Raw genomic sequence first — 13,729 nt, 5'->3', positions numbered from 1 at the left:
TTATTTAATTATAATGACCAATCACCCCATGCACTCGAACAGCGACACAAAAGAGACGGAAAATAACACGAAAAAACAGGACTGCGCGTCCACACAGGCACCGCACTACTGATGCCATTATTTAATTATAATGACCAATCACCCCATGCACTCGAACAGCGACACAAAAGAGACGGAAAATAACACGAAAAAACAGGACTGCGCGTCCACACAGGCACCGCACTACTGATGCCATTATTTAATTATAATGACCAATCACCCCATGCACTCGAACAGCGACACAAAAGAGACGGAAAATAACACGAAAAAAACAGGACTGCGCGTCCACACAGGCACCGCACTACTGATGCCATTATTTAATTATAATGACCAATCACCCCATGCACTCGAACAGCGACACAAAAGAGACGGAAAATAACACGAAAAAACAGGACTGCGCGTCCACACAGGCACCGCACTACTGATGCCATTATTTAATTATAATGACCAATCACCCCATGCACTCGAACAGCGACACAAAAGAGACGGAAAATAACACGAAAAAACAGGACTGCGCGTCCACACAGGCACCGCACTACTGATGCCATTATTTAATTATAATGACCAATCACCCCATGCACTCGAACAGCGACACAAAAGAGACGGAAAATAACACGAAAAAACAGGACTGCGCGTCCACACAGGCACCGCACTATTGATGCCATTATTTAATTATAATGACGAATCACCCCATGCACTCGAACAGCGACACAAAAGAGACGGAAAATAACACGAAAAAACAGGACTGCGCGTCCACACAGGCACCGCACTACTGATGCCATTATTTAATTATAATGACCAATCACCCCATGCACTCGAACAGCGACACAAAAGAGACGGAAAATAACACGAAAAAACAGGACTGCGCGTCCACACAGGCACCGCACTACTGATGCCATTATTTAATTATAATGACCAATCACCCCATGCACTCGAACAGCGACACAAAAGAGACGGAAAATAACACGAAAAAACAGGACTGCGCGTCCACACAGGCACCGCACTACTGATGCCATTATTTAATTATAATGACCAATCACCCCATGCACTCGAACAGCGACACAAAAGAGACGGAAAATAACACGAAAAAACAGGACTGCGCGTCCACACAGGCACCGCACTACTGATGCCATTATTTAATTATAATGACCAATCACCCCATGCACTCGAACAGCGACACAAAAGAGACGGAAAATAACACGAAAAAACAGGACTGCGCGTCCACACAGGCACCGCACTACTGATGCCATTATTTAATTATAATGACGAATCACCCCATGCACTCGAACAGCGACACAAAAGAGACGGAAAATAACACGAAAAAACAGGACTGCGCGTCCACACAGGCACCGCACTATTGATGCCATTATTTAATTATAATGACCAATCACCCCATGCACTCGAACAGCGACACAAAAGAGACGGAAAATAACACGAAAAAACAGGACTGCGCGTCCACACAGGCACCGCACTACTGATGCCATTATTTAATTATAATGACCAATCACCCCATGCACTCGAACAGCGACACAAAAGAGACGGAAAATAACACGAAAAAACAGGACTGCGCGTCCACACAGGCACCGCACTACTGATGCCATTATTTAATTATAATGACCAATCACCCCATGCACTCGAACAGCGACACAAAAGAGACGGAAAATAACACGAAAAAAACAGGACTGCGCGTCCACACAGGCACCGCACTACTGATGCCATTATTTAATTATAATGACCAATCACCCCATGCACTCGAACAGCGACACAAAAGAGACGGAAAATAACACGAAAAAAACAGGACTGCGCGTCCACACAGGCACCGCACTACTGATGCCATTATTTAATTATAATGACCAATCACCCCATGCACTCGAACAGCGACACAAAAGAGACGGAAAATAACACGAAAAAACAGGACTGCGCGTCCACACAGGCACCGCACTATTGATGCCATTATTTAATTATAATGACGAATCACCCCATGCACTCGAACAGCGACACAAAAGAGACGGAAAATAACACGAAAAAACAGGACTGCGCGTCCACACAGGCACCGCACTACTGATGCCATTATTTAATTATAATGACCAATCACCCCATGCACTCGAACAGCGACACAAAAGAGACGGAAAATAACACGAAAAAACAGGACTGCGCGTCCACACAGGCACCGCACTACTGATGCCATTATTTAATTATAATGACCAATCACCCCATGCACTCGAACAGCGACACAAAAGAGACGGAAAATAACACGAAAAAACAGGACTGCGCGTCCACACAGGCACCGCACTACTGATGCCATTATTTAATTATAATGACCAATCACCCCATGCACTCGAACAGCGACACAAAAGAGACGGAAAATAACACGAAAAAAACAGGACTGCGCGTCCACACAGGCACCGCACTACTGATGCCATTATTTAATTATAATGACCAATCACCCCATGCACTCGAACAGCGACACAAAAGAGACGGAAAATAACACGAAAAAACAGGACTGCGCGTCCACACAGGCACCGCACTACTGATGCCATTATTTAATTATAATGACCAATCACCCCATGCACTCGAACAGCGACACAAAAGAGACGGAAAATAACACGAAAAAACAGGACTGCGCGTCCACACAGGCACCGCACTACTGATGCCATTATTTAATTATAATGACCAATCACCCCATGCACTCGAACAGCGACACAAAAGAGACGGAAAATAACACGAAAAAACAGGACTGCGCGTCCACACAGGCACCGCACTACTGATGCCATTATTTAATTATAATGACCAATCACCCCATGCACTCGAACAGCGACACAAAAGAGACGGAAAATAACACGAAAAAACAGGACTGCGCGTCCACACAGGCACCGCACTACTGATGCCATTATTTAATTATAATGACCAATCACCCCATGCACTCGAACAGCGACACAAAAGAGACGGAAAATAACACGAAAAAAACAGGACTGCGCGTCCACACAGGCACCGCACTACTGATGCCATTATTTAATTATAATGACCAATCACCCCATGCACTCGAACAGCGACACAAAAGAGACGGAAAATAACACGAAAAAAACAGGACTGCGCGTCCACACAGGCACCGCACTACTGATGCCATTATTTAATTATAATGACCAATCACCCCATGCACTCGAACAGCGACACAAAAGAGACGGAAAATAACACGAAAAAACAGGACTGCGCGTCCACACAGGCACCGCACTATTGATGCCATTATTTAATTATAATGACGAATCACCCCATGCACTCGAACAGCGACACAAAAGAGACGGAAAATAACACGAAAAAACAGGACTGCGCGTCCACACAGGCACCGCACTACTGATGCCATTATTTAATTATAATGACCAATCACCCCATGCACTCGAACAGCGACACAAAAGAGACGGAAAATAACACGAAAAAACAGGACTGCGCGTCCACACAGGCACCGCACTACTGATGCCATTATTTAATTATAATGACCAATCACCCCATGCACTCGAACAGCGACACAAAAGAGACGGAAAATAACACGAAAAAACAGGACTGCGCGTCCACACAGGCACCGCACTACTGATGCCATTATTTAATTATAATGACCAATCACCCCATGCACTCGAACAGCGACACAAAAGAGACGGAAAATAACACGAAAAAAACAGGACTGCGCGTCCACACAGGCACCGCACTACTGATGCCATTATTTAATTATAATGACCAATCACCCCATGCACTCGAACAGCGACACAAAAGAGACGGAAAATAACACGAAAAAACAGGACTGCGCGTCCACACAGGCACCGCACTACTGATGCCATTATTTAATTATAATGACCAATCACCCCATGCACTCGAACAGCGACACAAAAGAGACGGAAAATAACACGAAAAAACAGGACTGCGCGTCCACACAGGCACCGCACTACTGATGCCATTATTTAATTATAATGACCAATCACCCCATGCACTCGAACAGCGACACAAAAGAGACGGAAAATAACACGAAAAAAACAGGACTGCGCGTCCACACAGGCACCGCACTACTGATGCCATTATTTAATTATAATGACCAATCACCCCATGCACTCGAACAGCGACACAAAAGAGACGGAAAATAACACGAAAAAAACAGGACTGCGCGTCCACACAGGCACCGCACTACTGATGCCATTATTTAATTATAATGACCAATCACCCCATGCACTCGAACAGCGACACAAAAGAGACGGAAAATAACACGAAAAAACAGGACTGCGCGTCCACACAGGCACCGCACTACTCCAACCATTGGCGGATTTTAAATATTATTAAAACTAAAATACCACATATATTTTTTTTAAATTTTTCAAAAGTATTTGGTATGCTAAAAGGAAATCAATAATTCAAATTTGACTAAAATGGGATCACAGAACTCTAATTTGATGTTAAAAGCAAGAAAATAGACAATTACGATTTTTATTTTGTACATGATTCGATTATCTGAAGTCCCATACAAACTTTCGGATAATCGAAACTTCGGATAATCGAAACTTCGGATAGTTGAGGCTTCAGATAATCGGGTCTGGACAGTATACTATCGTTTTTATTACTGTGATGGCCGCTTTATCACCGTGTTTTGTCTTATGGCCGTATCCATTGGATGCTGCATCGCTCTGTAGATCGCACGTCTAGTGGTTTAATTAATTGTGGCGCTTAAACTGTTGACTTTGCCGTCACACAAAGCCCACTGACAAATCTGCAGCCTAAAATGGCAACTGGATGTGGGGCGCGTGACGTTGAGGTAGGTTTTGTAGGTTAGGATTTGGGTAGGATACAGTGGACTCTCTCGTTGTCGACATTGAAGGGACCGTCGCGAGCGGGAGGTATCAAATTGAAGAACGAAAAATCAAAGTGTGCTACTTAAGGGACTGAAAAATGTATTGATATCGAGAAGATTGACAGCCAGAGAGTCGACTGTATTAACCGATAATCTGATTTTGACTATATAAAACACCAAAAACACCCTAAAGTTGTTTGTATTTTTAGAGCTCTAAGAGCTCCCCGAACAACACTCTTCTCTAAAACTTAACTGATTTTTATACGTTTGCTCAGATGTTTTCTCTAAATTTGGTCGTAAAAGGCGTAGATTGCTAGATAATTTTTTGGTGTTTTCAACAAATGGGCTTAGATTGACAGTCCAACAACTTTGCAAGGAAAATTATATGGGCTTAGATTGACAGTCCAACAACTTTCTAGAAGACAAAACAAAAATCCCAAAAACATTCCAGAGATAGAATTTAAAAACCACTTGACTTGCCACCCTGCCAATATTTTTTACGCGTTGATTTTTTAGAATTTTTTAACGATGGATATCAAAAATCCAAGAATGTAAACTTGTGAATACATGTTTGTGAATATTTGGTGAAAGTTTGATGCAATTTGGATGATTTTTAGGAAAACTGAGTGGTCCATAAACAACGTAGTTTTGAAAAATAGAGTATTTTGCATATACTACGCCAGTTTTCCGTTATGAACCTTACAATACGGGTATCAAAATTCATGATTTTGAAGCACCAACTCAAAACAGGTCTTTGGCAATGCTTTGGTGGCCACTGGACAACCGGAACCGGTTCCGGAGAATTCCGGGGAACCTACGGAGTGGTCAATACTTTATCAAACAAAAACCAGCCAAACAGGATTCAAATTGCAGCGCATCCAAAATCATTTTCATTTATAATCACCAGAACCGATATTGGACCGACCTGGCCACTTTGGCACCGGTTCCAGGCACCCAAGCGGAACTCGCAATATGGCCAACCACGCAGTTATTCCAGAATTATTTTTGTTCTAGAAATATGGGTGTCAAAATTCACCATTTTTAACAAGGAGATCATTCACATTGTCCAACATCATTTTTGGTTCGACCTGGCCACTTTGGAACCGGTTTCAAGTACCCCAGTGGAACTCGGAATATGGCCAACCACGCAGTTATTCCAGAATTATTTTTGTTCAAGCAATATGGCCATGTCGGTCTAAAAATGATTTTGGACAATATGAATGATCTACTTGTTAAAAATTGTGAATTTTGACACCCATATTGCTAGAACTAAAATAATTCTGGAATAACTACGTGGTTGGCCATATTCCGAGTTCCGCTGGGGTACCTGGAACCGTTCATAACGGGAAACTTGCGTTACAAAAGCAAAATACTCTATTTTTTCAAACTACGTTGTTTATGGACCACTCAGTTTTCCTCAGTTGCATCAAACTTTCACCAAATATTCACAAACATGTATTCAACAAGCTTACATTCTTGGATTTTTGATATCCATCGTTAAAAAATTCTAAAAAATCAAAGCGTAAAAAATATTGGCAGGGTGGCAAGTCAAGTTACCCCTTAATCATGAATCACCATAATTTCTAATCAAGCCAAAAGATGCCTCTTCCTATGTGCAACAGCTCTTCTGATGATACCAAAGCTGCAGTACGTCACGTGCATAATAAAAGATTATAAAATTAATAAGACACAGTTATTAAGGCCGTTGCAAATATTTTTCAAAGTTTATGTCGCCCCCCTCCCCCCCCTTCAAAATTGCTTTGAAAAATAAGGGGGCAAAAAAATTTTTTTTCCAAAAAACTTCAAAATTTCCATCAAAATAGAAGTCTAATCAACTGAAAACAATCTCAAATGCATTTTTCTGCATTGATAATCATATTAAGCATTTTTGGGCTTGTTTAAAAATGTTTTGAATTTTTATGAAATTTCAATGTACAGCACCGCAACATTTTTATTTTTCGCAAAAAATAAATTTTCGTCAATACTTAGATATTACACCCAACCGGCGGTCGCATGATTGTGATACATGGCGGCATGAAAGTATATCAGAATCTGCATGAAATCTGCAATTATCGACAATACCGACGGCTGATTGATTGTATTGCAGAAAAAAAATCTTAACAGAACGAGGATTGAACCATCAACTTCTAGGATGCTGATCTGACACACTACCACCGCGCCATGGACGCTTGATGAATTGTGAGGGACAGAGCGCGAACATATTGTTCTCTCTGGAGTGTTGCTCGGGGACGCGCCAGCATTTTATGCGTTGGTGAGAACTGCAGATCGCTGACATGTTTACACGCGGGCAAAATTAAGCTATGAGCTTGCTGCAAAAACTGTTATAAAATTTAACATTTTCTGTAGCAAATCCACTGTTGCAGATTTTGAGCTATATATTTCCTTTGGGTGTATGGAAACTAATGATGGCAAAACAACTGGACAGGTGTATTATGCATTTTAAAACACTTTTTTCATTAAAATGTTAAAACCATGGTTCGTTATTTCAATTTTTAGATTTTTTTTATTTTTTTGCCCCCCTCCCCCCTCGACTTTGGTTTGGGTGGCCGTTGCAAAAACTTCAAAAAATATTTGCAACGGCCTGAATTGAAAAAAAAACAGAGCGTTCGAGAGTTTTCATGAGAATGATAGACGGGCTTCATCTTCATCTCCTCCATCCACCCTTTGTAGCAACCTGTGCTAACTAACATTCCCGTTCCAATCCCCCGAGATCTACAAACTGACATGGCGGGCGCCGTTGGTGGCCAACGACTGTTACCTATTTGCTCCAGATCTAGTTTTAATGATCTTGATGTTTTATCTTTTCAGCGCATTCATACATGGTGTTGATAAGGGAAACACCATTAGATCGTTCAAGCGTATAGTCGGTTGTATTGATAGGATATTACGGTCCTGTTTAGCAACGGAGAAGGACAACCATGGGTGGTCTCTCATGCTCATGCTCATGCTCATGCTCAATGATAGACGGGCTTCATCTTGAATCACTCAATAAATCAAATAATCACCCTTCATCATCGTTGGACTACATCCACAGAAACCTTCCCACCCACATCGTAAACATTTCCGGGAAAAAGCATGCATAAAGCTAGCCAATTTTCCACCTCATTATGGGTCACTGACATGGGCCCGGCACGTTCTGCGCTAATCTGGGCAAAATTCTTATGCAGTGAACCAGGAAGTGCCGCCTGGCTGGGAAAATTATGGCACCAGAGAAGGAGCTTGAAATTTAATGAAATTTGGTAAGATTACCTACTTATTCATTTTGATTGTTTTTTTTCAATTTTAATTAGTGTGAATTTAACGATTTTATTATAGGATGTTATATTTTCAATTCAGTGATTTGAAGAATCTTTCAACTGAGATTAATTCATAATCTTTTGCAGGGAGGGTACATATTTCTGAGTTTAGTTTTTGCTAGCTCAGTGCTCTTTAAGAGACAATTAATTTTGAGAAAAAACCTTAGATCTCGTTAATAAATTCATCATCTACACAAGTGATTTCGGAAATGTAAAACTTTCAATAAGTGATTAATATCTTGAGAATCACTTCAATAGGATGAGTGAAATATGAGAAAATTTCAATATTGCCAAGAGATTTATCGATTACTGGTCACGCTTCGAGGTTACACAACATTCTGTTTGCAATTTAGCAAAAGCTTCAACATTGGGATCGAAATTAATTATTTCTCTGTATTGACCGACGTTTATTCACATAAACAAACCAGCCGTCTCAAAATGCTTGAGGTTGGCTTTTGATATGCGGTCAGCTGGAACATTTCTCACCGGTTTGTGCTCTTCCCTTTCAGCAACACATCAGAATTTCCACTGAACCGAAAGAAGACAACACTTCGATACTGTTCTCCACCTGACCGCAATCCACATCCAGACCGGAAACTACATGAAATTTTCAACTGGAAAAAGCTACATGTTGAAGGGTTGCTAGTTGCATCTCCTCTGGAACAAGCTAACTATTTTAAAATCTAAACTTTAGAGTTGTAACTCACAAGAACTTTTCCTCTGATTCCTTAGTAAGTCCATAAAAGCTTCCAGTAAGTCTACTTAGTAAGTCCGCAAAATGAATGTTCTTGAATGGTTGAGATCAGTTGACATTCAACTGCATTAAAGGGGTTTCTGTGGAAATACCTAGAAATTTCTCTTCATTTTCATATGTCATTCCGTAAGCCCATTAAGGTAAGTTTCCTTGACTTTTGAATAATATGCCAAGTTGTTATTTTTCCATGAGAAATCACTTGATTAAATGGCAGCTCTTCGTTTTTAAAATGTTAGGAAAAACTTTGAAGCTCCTTTCAATTAACTTCCCGTGACACTTTGAGGTGGCACCAGATGAAGGTCACTGCAGTTCTCGGTCTGCCTCATCCTTTGTAGCCTTCGGTGGCTGTTCTGCTGTAAAAAAAACTTCCCGATGCAGAGCGGTAGAATAGTTCAAACTGGAGTTTTAACTGTGACTTGCATGACAGGGCAACAAAGTTCCAATTTCTTACTTCCATTAGTGAAATGATTTAATTTTCATTAACCCTAGAGTGCCAACAATGTTTGATTTCGTAGAATTCATTATTTCGTTATGAGCAAAATGAATACAGCTTGTTCACCAACGTAGATATAAATATGGGGTAGCAACATTATTTTTTTAACTATCAAACCTTTTAAAAACTGAAGCGTTTACTTTCATTAACTTTAACCTATGAGAAGGTTGTTATACCTCATTTGCACGAGCGAGTTATAGCTGGTTATAACCGTTTTAGAACCTCAACTGTCAAAGTTGTATGAGTTATAACCTTGTTTACATTTAAAACCTTGCTATAAGTAGCCCGTGCGTGGGGTATTAGTGAATTTTCACGATTTCGAAAGTCGGAAATTTCCGTGAAATTTGTAAAATTTGCCAATTTCCGAGAAATCCCGTGAAATTGAACATGTTTGTTTACTAACAACATTTTACATTCTGATAACAACATACATTCATTAAAACAACATTTACTACGAAGCAAATGCTATGAGTACCGAATAAAACCAGTCAAAGGTAAAATCCAGCAGATACAGTAGACTTGCGTTGAGTCGATATTACAGGGACTGTGGTTTGAGAGGGCAATCAAAATAAAGAATTAATAATGACAATTTCACGTCTTTATTGTTTTGAAGAAAGATTACAAAAACAGGATTTAAACTTGGTTTAGGGGAACAGCATATAACTCCATCGTGCCTCTAATAGGGCAATAACAGCATTTTGACGTTCAATTGGGTCCTAAAATGAAGCTTAGATTGCTGATATTATTGTTTACAGAGATAAAGCTTATTTTTCTGAGTACAATGACCCTTTGTACGACCACAAAGAGTTTAAAATTGATTTTTAAATCAATTTTGAAAAGTTATCCTCGCGGTCCTTCTTGACAGAAAAGCTCCTACTTGATAGCTCGTTCCAAGGGGACCATAGTTGATCCATCGAAAAAATGTTGTCTTGTCAATATTTTTTTTTTGCATTAAAATGAAAAAAAGTGATCAGAAATGGTTTTTAATCGTGTTTTTTACCGTTGTACATAAAAATTGACATAGGGCTTTACTGCCCATGTTCGCATAAATGTCCCATATGCAAAAACAGCAAGCTGAGAAAAACGCATTTGAAGTTTGTCCCATACATAAGGCTACGTGTTAAGTTTTCGCGAAAAAATGGAATTCCTCCTGATTTCTAGAACTAAGTACTGGATGTTATAGGTTCTTTTGAAAGAGCACACGATTTTGAACCAAACTGCATCAATAACCCAAAAGCGATGAAAATGCATTTGGGACATTTATGCGATCAGGGGTAGTTTAGTACCCAAATACAGCTCATAAAAAGCGTTTTCAACTGAAATCGAGTGATAAATATCTCAATTGGAAGTTAGCAAGCAAGTTTCTCTCAACAGTTTTACAATAAAAGTTGTTTAAAAAGTGAAAATTTGATGGTTAGATTGGAAATTTAAAAGTTAAATATGTTTGTATTTAAAATACTTTGTTTTAGATTATAAATATAACTAGTTTTGCTTTCTGATTATTTTTAATGAAATGTTTGAAGGGGAAGATACATTTTTTAAGAATATTTTTAACGGGAAATTTTCTTTTTTGCATTGAAAATTAGACGATTTATTAGACATTATCAGGGATGGAACAATCGCGAAAAAATCAATTTCGCTGGCGAACTTTCTTCACCCGCGAAAGAGAGAGGAGGCAAATCACGCAAAAGAAAATCGCTCCCGAAATTCTTCAAGAAAATCAATCTGCTGATGATTTTTTGTGAATTTCCTTGTCAGCACCACTCAAAAATATTTATTTCACTTTGTTTACACACATTGCCCATCTACAAAATGTGACAGGTCATTTTTCGACGTGTGACGTTACACTTGCAAGTGTAGTAGTGAAAAAGATGTTCCGCCGAATAATCAAGATGATTATTTTTTAGATTCTTGTTACCGATCTTTCGTGTGCGAGAGAGGAGAGCCATACTCTCTCCGGATTTTTTCTCTTGATGAACATCTAAAGATTTTCTTTTGATGATGATTATTCCATCACTGGACATTATATAATAGGGGCTATTTGGGTGAGACTTAGAAAACTTAAATTGTCCTGTTTATCATTTATCAACTTAAACATTTTATTTTGAGTTTTTTGTACCTTTGGAAAAAAAAATATTTTCATGGATTGACCCTATTATTATTAAATTAAAAAACTGATTAGGAACCATCCATAAACCACGAGGACACTTAGGGGGGGGGGAGAGGGGGGTTCAGCGATTGTCCACGCTCCATACAAAAAAGATTTGTTTTGTAACGAAATTGTCCACGAGGGAGGGAGGGGGTGTCTGAGATTTAAAAAAGTGTTCACGTTGTTTATGGATGGTCCCTTACACAGAAAAAAAAGTTGAATTTTGAAATGTTGAAAATTTGGTAGGATGAATATAAACTCTATTTTTGAGTAATATTACATAAAAAATGTGTAAAAATGTGAACCTGATGAATATTTATCAAAAACTGATGAAAATTCATCATTTTCTGGGGTAAAATTAATCATTTTTTTGCCACAAAATCTGTCACCATTTCCTGATGAATATTACCATCATTTTTTTTTCTGTGTAGTTAAAATCAAACTTTAAGTAGCTATATATCGAGAATCGGCCGTTTTCGTAGAGAATTGCGCATAGGACAACTTCAAACATCAGTAGATAAGTCCCTGATATGTTTTGAAGCAATCCGGGTATGATCAAAAGTCGAAAACCACCGACCTCTATCTTGATATGGCGGTAGACATTAAGTCAGAAACATGTCAAACTATGAAGCTCAAATAGTTTTGGATGTTAGTTCGATAGTGGAAAAAGTTACAGATTCATCAGACACAGAGTTTGTCGCTTCATGCTTGACAGCATCAAAAAAGTGTGTACGGAAAATTTGAAGAAAGGGTTTGGATTTATCTTGGTTTTTTATGCATTTATCCTTTACTGTCCATAGTAAAAAATGTGCCAAAAATAATATTGTCATTAATTAACTGAAATTTGGTGATTTTTATTAAAATACCGCAAAACTACAAGCAAAACTACAAACCCAAAATATTAATTGAATTAAGGTGGGAGTTTCACCTAAAGCTCTCTGGCAACTGAATTTACTTACCGGAGCTTAAACGTACGAACGCGCCATGGTGGAGCTTGACAAACGACACCGTGATGCCGGATGGCATTCCTTTCTGGGGTTGGCAAATTTCACCCAAAAGACAACACCGTGAAATGTGTCGTGAGATGAAGTATTCAAAGCTCGAGTAACTCTACATCGCTGGTAGATACAAATGGATGTTCTTGGCGGTGATTCCGGGAAAGTGAGATATTCACAGTAACGAGTACCTGCTGGTGAAAATGTCACCGCGTGAGAAATTCAAACATGAGACGGGAGAGTTCCGCCAAGCCAGATTAAGCTTAGTTGTGCGAAATTGGGTTTCAAGACCAGATGGGCAAGGGTTTCCAGAAGCGTTTATTACTTGCCAGTCTGCCAATTAATTACTCAAATTACTGATACAAAAAGATTAATTACATTAATTACTTTTCACCACGATAAAAAACATTTAATTTAATTAAGTATTCGTTTCTACGGTTCTAACTGTTCAAAAAAATACTGTACTGTATTACTTCAATATATGAATTTTATTATAATTAATTAATAATTTAAAATTGTTTTCAGTTTATTGCAAGTCGAATTCCATTAAAATATAGAAGTTGTTTCCAAAAAAGCCACCTGATTTTTCGAACCAAACATAAACTTTGACAAATATTTGCAGCGGCTCTTCATGAAAATTGTGAAATTCATCAAAATAACGTTAAGTTTTAAAATATTTTTCAAACATTGGCTTGACATTACTTTGCATGTTTTTTTCTCAAGCAAATTAAAAAAATCCGTTACTGAAAATACGGATAATGGAAATGTGACATTTACATTGGATTTAATTTCTGCATCTGAATATTAGTCGATTTTAATTTCATTGCGTTTAATTTTTAACATTGAAAAATTTGTCTCAGAAATATTTGGATTTTTTTCGGGAAAATAGCTTAGCTCTTAATAGAGAGATATTACAGGACTGACAATTTCTGCAGGTTATAAAAAATATATTTTTATTTTTATTGAAAAAAAAATCATATTTTGATCACAGGAGGCTGAATAAGTGAAAAATCAAAAAACGTCAACAAACGAAAAAGGCAGAACGAAGTTTGTCGGGTAAGGCTTGTTAATGATAATTAAGTACATTTGGTTTTAAATATTTGATCCACATAAACTTCAAATAATTTTGACTGCCTATTAGAAAAATGCATAAA

The sequence above is a fragment of the Culex pipiens genome, chromosome 3 (genome assembly GCF_016801865.2).
Source record: "Culex pipiens pallens isolate TS chromosome 3, TS_CPP_V2, whole genome shotgun sequence".
NCBI lineage: Eukaryota > Metazoa > Arthropoda > Insecta > Diptera > Culicidae > Culex > Culex pipiens.
The sequence above is the reverse complement of the archived record's forward strand: the minus strand, read 5'-3'. Positions refer to the sequence as shown.